General features: G+C 42.9%; 1 pseudogene across 1 annotated transcript; it reads left to right on the forward strand.

Annotated features, from left to right (window-relative positions):
• Positions 1 to 14: 14 nt before the first annotated feature.
• LOC307110081 (neuroguidin-like) lies at positions 15 to 6,361 on the forward strand (annotated as a pseudogene). Its single transcript has 3 exons — positions 15 to 57; positions 2,709 to 3,736; positions 6,137 to 6,361. The product of its transcript is annotated as a neuroguidin-like (transcript).
• The last annotated feature ends 1,499 nt before the right edge of the window (positions 6,362 to 7,860 follow it).

Below are 7,860 nucleotides of genomic sequence, written 5' to 3' on the forward strand. Positions count from 1 at the left end.
GCTCTGGGACCCCGCTCGGGTGTCCGGTCTGGAGGGGCGGCTGGCGCGGCGCCGTCGGTGGGTGTCTGGCGGCGGGACAGCCTGTGGTCAGGCTACGTGGGCGGGAGGGCCAGAGTCCGGCCTCGAGCGTGGCTGCTGTCGTGGGGCGTCCCTCGGGCAGGCGGGGCGCGGACGGTGCCGGGAGCCGCGGTCCCCTCCCCGGCGGCCCTCTCCGGTCTTGACTTCCACATTCGCCCGCCTTGGTGCGGGCAGGGAAGGGTGGGCCGGCGTTGAGGGCTGCCGCCGCCGTCTGGACCTCTGTCCCTCTGGGAACTGTCCACTCCCTTTAAAAGGGCTGGCCCCGTCCTCTTGGGAGCCTGGGGGCTGGAAGGGGTGCCGTTGAAGCGATCTCCTTAGAAAAAAACCATGAGTGCGATTTTTAAAAGGTTCGAGGTCACAAGTTATGCCTCTGGGGTCATGATATTGCACCTGGAGAGAAGACAATGCCAGTCAATAGATGTGGAAGGAATAATGGTGTTAGATGGTAATAATCATAATAAAAGAGAAGTGGTAAACGCACAAATTCCTTTCTTCTGAATCCAGGTATCCTGACCTACTTTTTATTGCTAAGTTAAAAAATAGTGAATACTTTTTTAGCCTTTGCTTCCCTATTGTCAGTATTCTGGCAGAGATACTAGTCCAGAGCCAAAAGAAAAGAATTTAAAACCATTTAATTTCAAAGTAAGTCACTACAGATGAAGCTCTTTGGAAAGAGAGATGATTGGATTAGGATTTGCTGATGATGGTTTGTGGAAACTGAAGGGCTAGAATCATGAATCTGACCTTTAGAAACTCATCTTCCACAGCCACTGAGCTGCAAGATTGTCCTTCATGGCAAATAGCTCATTTTGACCCCAAATGGGAAAGTGTACTGAAACATTCTTTAACATTCTCCTTTAAAAAGAAAGAGAAGAAAAAAAAAAGAGAGAGAGAGAGAGAGAGAAAGACCTGGAGAATTAAAGTTATTGATAGTTTAAAAGTTACTGATAGTTTAAAATGAAAAAAAAAAAAAGTCATGCTTTCTGCCTTTAGGTGTTAGTGGGTTCTTTATAATGACACTATTTAAGGGAAAGTTTTTTTCTTTGTTTTTTTCCTGGAAAAGGTTAAACTAAAACTGCATTGAAAGATGTTAACTTTCAATGCTAAAAGCCCTGCCTCTGAGGGGTCGTCAGCATTCTTGTGGGGTCTACTTAGCTTAGAAGTAATCATGAGCAGTCTCTTCAGCAACAAATAGTTGGTTTAGTAGTAGGTTAATGAATAACAACCCCGGTGGTATTTAATGCCCCTGCCCAGCCCAATCATGGCACCATGTTGCTACTTTCAAACTCTTTGTTGTCAAGAGGAACCAGAGGCCCTTTGCCCTGGTGGTAAAGATAAAATATTCTTGTTCTGTGTTTTGTTGCTGTAGTAAAATCAGGTAAGGAGAGTCTTTATAAAGCAGTGGTGGCTTAAAAGAATTGTAAGTGGTGATTTTCAGTTAGATACTTACAGAAGTAAGTATTAGGATGACAATCTAAAATAAAATATTGATAGTTCTTTTGCAAGTTGAAATAAGGAAGATTTTTCCTCTCAACATGTACAAAGAAGTTTAGGCTATAGAATTTTCATAATGTTATTAAACCTTCTATTCACATATTTCAGACAGGATGGATGCTTAACTCAAATTCTTTTTAAAAATTTGATTTCAACTCAGCAAGCTTATGACCCTTTGCAAAATTCTGAGTTTCTAAATTCCTGCCTTCTGACTTAATGATAGGACAGTTGAGAGGGTGTGGCGTGCTTCTTGTTCTAGAATGCCTGAAATGAAACGAAGGAAAAGAAGAGTGTCTAGAATCTAAATTTGGGCTAAATTTGTACATTGGCTTTCGGGTTTTCTGACTCTTGTTTTTGGCCCTCTTAGTAATCCGGTAACCTCTAGCCTCAATCTTTCTTCTCACTTATGCCAAACGTAACTCCCAAGAGTGAGGTCTTCACCAGTAGTTCCCAGCTTTTGCAAATCTGAGAATTTATCTTGAAAGCCAAAAATGTTGGCTGACATCCACACAATAGTACTTGTATATTTCAAGTGTTTAAACACTGCATATTGACAAAAAAAAATTCAAGTTTGCATTTTCTCATAACAGCTGAATCGAGTACACATATGGGCAAATAGCCTTTATTCAGCCTGCGTCTGCATGGTCGGCATATGGTTTTAGTAACCACTTGTGGTAATTCTCAGGCCCTGTTTTCCATAGCACTGGAATTATTCTTGGAGGACAGTTTCTCTTCCTCTCTTTGAGCCACATACCCTCTCCCCACCGGATTTGCCCTCCATTCCCTAAGAAATTGGGCAATGCAGACTGCAGTGTCTGCTTATTTCCTTAGGCTTATTCAAGCAATTTACAGCTCTCAAGTTATCTGAATGTTTGTTTGTTTTCTGATTCAGTAAAGATTGTGGAGACCAGTGTTCTAGTAAGGCAGGGATGAACAGGAAACTCATGGTGTTATCTTAAAACTACCATCAAGATTAAAAGGAAGACAAATCTATGCCTACCTCTAGCTTGGTTAACCTTTTCCTGTTTTCCAGTTGAGTAAATCATGTCACAGAAAGAATAAGACAATCGCCAGGTTTAAGAGGAACCTTGATCAGAGCAAGAACTAGAACGTGTTTTTTTCTCTATCTGTCTTAGGTATGTCCCTTGCGCCAAAACTATATAGTCTGTCAGGAGAAAAGAAAAAATAAATCTTCAATACAAGTTTGGGACGATGGTGGCGCTGGCGCCTACAAAGGTGCTGGAGTCAGATCTGCCGAGAGCGGTGACACTTTTGAAAACCCCCCAGGAGCGGGTAATGGCTGTAACTGCACAAGTTCAAGCTCTGACAAAAAAAGTTCAAGCTGGGGCCTATCCTACAGAGAGCGTCTCAGCCTCTTGGAAGTGAAAGACCAGTTGCTGCTCCTGTACGTTGTGGATGAGTCAGCTCATTCTGGACAAAGCCTCAGAGGGTCTCTCCAGGGACATGCTGCAGTTTTGAGACTGGTGGAGATTCGCACGGTTTTAGAAAAACTTTGTCCCTGGGACCAAAAACTGAAGTATTAAATTGACAAACTGCTCATGACTACAGTGACAGGCAGCCTCAGTGAGAATGACCCACTCGTTTTAAGCCTCATCCCAGCAACATGATGAGCAAGTTGAGCTCTGAGGATGAGGAAGATGAAACGGAGGAAGGACAGTCTGGGGCTTCAGGGAAGAAATCCGCAAACGGAGCAGTTAAGTAATATGTTCCACCCGCTTGGTTCCAGCACGTTATGATGAAACAGAGACTGAGCGGGAGAAGCATCTAGAACGAGCCAAGAGGCAAGCATTGAGCAGCTCTGCCATTCGTGAACTTAAGGAGCAGTACTCAGATGCTCCAGAGGAAATCCGTGATGCCAGCATCCTCATGGTACTCGCCAGAGTCAGGAGGATCAACACAGGATTAACTATGAGGAGAGCATGATGATGCGTTTAAGTGTCAGTAAGCGAGAGAAAATGTCATTAGCTCACGGCTTCATTCTCTCACGCACTTCAGTGACATCAGTGCTTTGACAGGAGGAACCCCTCATCTTGATGAGGATCAGAATCCTATTAAGAAGTGGAAGAAGCCCTCGCCGGTTTGGCTTAGTGGATGGAGCGTTGGCCTGCGGACTGAGGGGTCCCAGGTTCAATTCCGGCCAAGGGCACGTGCCCAGGTTGCAGGCTTAACCCCCCCCCCCAGTGGGGGGCGTGCAAGGGGCAGCCGATCAGTGATTCTCTTTCATCATTGATGTGTCTATCTCTCTCCCTTCCTCTCTGAAATCAATAAAAAATATATATTAAAAAAAAAAAAGAAGTGGAAGAAGATACCCAAGAAAGGTTGGAAGAATAAAGGTTTTTGGAGGTGGCAGTCATTGTGGGTGTACATATTTATATATATTTTTTTGTCATCCTGAGATACTTCCAATTTCACTGTGTGTAGGTTTTTTCCCCTTGGAACTTATTGTTTTCTCTGGACATGTGGAAATCTATTAATAAAACTGATTTTACTTATGAACAAAAAAATATACAAGTTTGTACTACTAAATGGAGAATTTTATGTTAAAATGAACAGAGAACTTTATATTAAAATGAAGGGCTTGCTTCTATTCATTCTCTCTGGCTTTAGCTAAAGGATGCCACCTCATTGTTTCTTTTCTGTGCACCCTCCCAGGTAAGGTGGACAATCCTGTATAATAAAAGCCTAATATGCAAATTGCCCCCTCCACTGGGAGTTCGACCAGGGGGTGGGGCTGGCTGCCCTGCCCCGGCTGGTGGTCGTGGCAGGCAGGGGTGGTGGGGAGAGGAAGGGAGGCCCCAGCCAGCAGCTGCTAGGGACCCTACCCGTGCATGAATTTCGTGCACTGGGCCTTTAGTAATACCATAAATGCCTCTCCTTGGCCACGAGTTAAGCATGTCTAAATCTTGGATAAGTCTTACTTTTATAAATTAGAAAATATATTAAAACATATTCAAGTAGAGTCATACTCTATGCAAATTAGGGTTTCTGGCAACAGCTCAAAAAATGTTGAGTGAATGCAGAGAATAAAGTGTTAAGTCTGGTTATATATTCATAGCTAGTGGGTTTGGACTCAAAGTTAACTAGTGTCCAGTGGAATTGTGCCACTCATCAGCTATTTTATGCAAACAGTAAATGTTGACCAGTTTCCTTAAAAAAAAAAAAAAAGGGAAGAAGAAATCTGCATGGAAAAAATGACACTTTTAAGTACCAAGCCCATTGCTCGGGCTTACTCTGATAACGTTAGGGATTGAAATGCTAAATTTTCCAGTTTTCACTCGGAAGGTTTGTTACATCTGTACAAGATTTCACAAGTGGCCTTTTACCAAGCCCAGGTGAGACGGAGCCCTTCTTGTCCCTTCAGCTAGGGCAGTTTCTCTTCCTCACAGTGTGCCTTCTTGTGATTCTCCAAAGAGCCACTTCCTCACACAGCTGAAAGACATTCTAGCCATGTCCCAGGTCCTCTGTATGAGGGCAGAGAGAGATTTGTAAAGGATTGCCATTTAAAACATAGAAGTTATAGAGTTCAGAGGGTAAGCTTTGGCTAGCTGGAAAATTCACTTATGTGGAAAATTAGAATCATTGCAAAGATATTCTGTGTCTTGGAAAGTCCCAGGGTATCCACAAATTGTAACTCAGTTCATGGTCTTGGATAGCAACAATGAGATTTTAACCTTTCTTAATGGAATGGTGTGAAACTATGCCATGCTATGCGCGCAGGCCACCCCTCTTGGCTAAGGCATGGCTCTGTGTATTTGTGGGAGGCTGCCTAGCATAAAGACTCTGAGTACTTTCCATCCACCTTGGGTCAGACCGGGCTCTGTCATTTATTAGCTAGGCAAGTTTCTTAACTTCTCTGGCCCTCAGTTTCCTCTTTTGTAAAGTAGGAGTAATAAGTGTACCTGCTTCTCAGGATTGTTTAAGGGTTTAATAAAATGATTCATGTAAACTCTGGCGCAATGATACTAAACCCAGAGTGAAAGCGCACTGGCTCTGAGTAGCATCCACAGTTATCGTTATTAATATGTCTGCAGGCGCCCCAGTCAGTTCCTAAACCAATGAGTGTTTTAAATGGTCAGGCTTGGTTCGATCACATTAAGTAAACATCCAAGGGTCATTTTCATCAGTGTTAACTACACTAAAGTAATGCTGTGATTTTTTTCTTCTGGATAATTTTAATGATCTGGAATGCTCTTAATGGCCTGGCTGGGTATTTTTACAATAACTCGAAGGCTGACAGCTGTTCCAGCTGTCACAGTTGTGTTTTGTATGGTGCCACTTTATAGCCTTCCTGCTTCCTTGGTTCCCTTGGAAATGCTATCACGAAGGTGACTGGCTCAGTGGACTTCACCTGATGGTGTCATCATGTGCTTCCCATAGCATGCTCACCTTTACTCAGCAAGCAAAGTGTGCCCTATTTGCTGAGGTTTGCACTAGACATGAAAGTTGGCTTCAGCTTATTAAATTAACCAAATGGCTGCACTGGTAGGATCTACAAGCATCCTTTTCTGGGCCTTGTCTCTGATAACATGGAAATGTTGCTCAGTTTTCAGCCGTTGCTGTTGTCCTCGCCATCCTTGCTGCTGCCAGCCTTTACACTGGCATGTATCACATGCGGTGCTTCGAGCTTAAAAGAAGCCCCAAGGAAAACGTCTTCTCAGAAAGTGAGCTGGATCTCCCCTGGACCTCCGCCATCTCACAGATGAAACAAGTCCTGACCCAGAAGAACTTTTGCCTCTTTCTGATAATTTCTTCCAAGTCTTTCATTTAACCCCTTCAGTAACTTCATGGTGATCTTCGCAGAGGAACTCATTCCCAAGCAGGCTCTTCCTTCTTCCCTGAGGAGCATGATGTACGGGGCAGGCTTCATCTGCCCACAGGTGTGTCATGGTTATTCACGTAGCTTCCTGCAGAGATTGAAGATTTAACTCCCAACCTGGCTGAGGAAATGAAGAGATGAAAGAAATGACACCATGTCTTAAGAGAGCCAAAGATTCAGAGCCTCAGACATTATCCAGGATTCAGCAGAAACATGGAAACACGAGATGAAGCGGGAAAAGGAAAGAGATTCCAGTGAGAGCTGAGCAACATGATATTTTAAACATTTGAGCTTTTGGGTTTTGTACCCTTGAGCTTTCTCACCTAAGCCTCAGCAGAGCAATGAAGAAAGTAAGTGGCTTTCTGTGAGTGTGTAGTTTTGCTTTGCCCTGACACTGAAGATTCTTAGGACCCTTATAAGCAAGAAGAGTTACTTAGGAGTTCTTAAAGCCAGGTTTCAAAACACTTGGCTCAAAGACTGAGTCCTGGAATTTAAGAGTGTTATTAAAATTCCACAGTCATTACCATCACATCATTATAGATGGTATACCCTCCTTTAAAATTAACCTAAATATGTCCTCCAAAACTGTGACTTAACCTACCCATGATATGGTTTTTTCCTATTTACATAAATAAGTAAAATCTGTTATATATACTCTTTAGAATAAGTCATTCTAGATAGACGAGCTTTTACTGTTTACTAACTTTCAAAAATACTTAAACCATGTGGGATAGAAATCTCTATAATAATAAAAGCATAATACGCAAATCGACCAAACAGCTGAACAGTGGAACGACCATCCGAACAACCTTTCAGACGAAGCCGAGGCTGCGAGGGCCGAGGCAGCCGGCCTACTCTTGCACGAATTTTGTGCATCCGGCCTCTAGTTTATAAATATTTTAAGTGTTGCCATACTTTCTTAAGCAAAGTGTACAGGATAGAAATTGCCTTTCTGCCATTAGCTTGGGCCCTTTATTGTAGTTTGGGTACCATATATACCTTAATAATGATAATCCACATGTATTGAGTGCTCACCATGTGCTATGGACTGTGTCAAGAGCATTGTACACATTATCTCCAATAATTCTCAAATCATCTTTGAGAGAAAGACTATTTCTTTTTTAAAATATATTTTTATTGATTTCAGAGATGAAGGGAGAGGGAGATAGAAACATCATTGATTGGCTGCCTCCTACATGCCCCCTACTGGATATCAAGCCCACAACCCGGGCATGTGCCTTGATTGGGAATCGAACTGTGACCTTCTGGGTCATAGGTTGACGCTCAACCACTGAGCCACACTGGCCAGGCTCTTTTCACTTTTTAATCACATACTTGCCTATAGTATTTTCTCTTCTCCAGGTTAAAAAGTTTGTTAAATTAATCTATACATTAAAAAAAAATAGTAGATAGAACCTGGCTGGCATGGCTCAGTGGTTAGGTGTTAACCT

This window comes from Cnephaeus nilssonii, assembly GCF_951640355.1.
Source record: "Cnephaeus nilssonii genome assembly, chromosome: 2".
NCBI lineage: Eukaryota > Metazoa > Chordata > Mammalia > Chiroptera > Vespertilionidae > Cnephaeus > Cnephaeus nilssonii.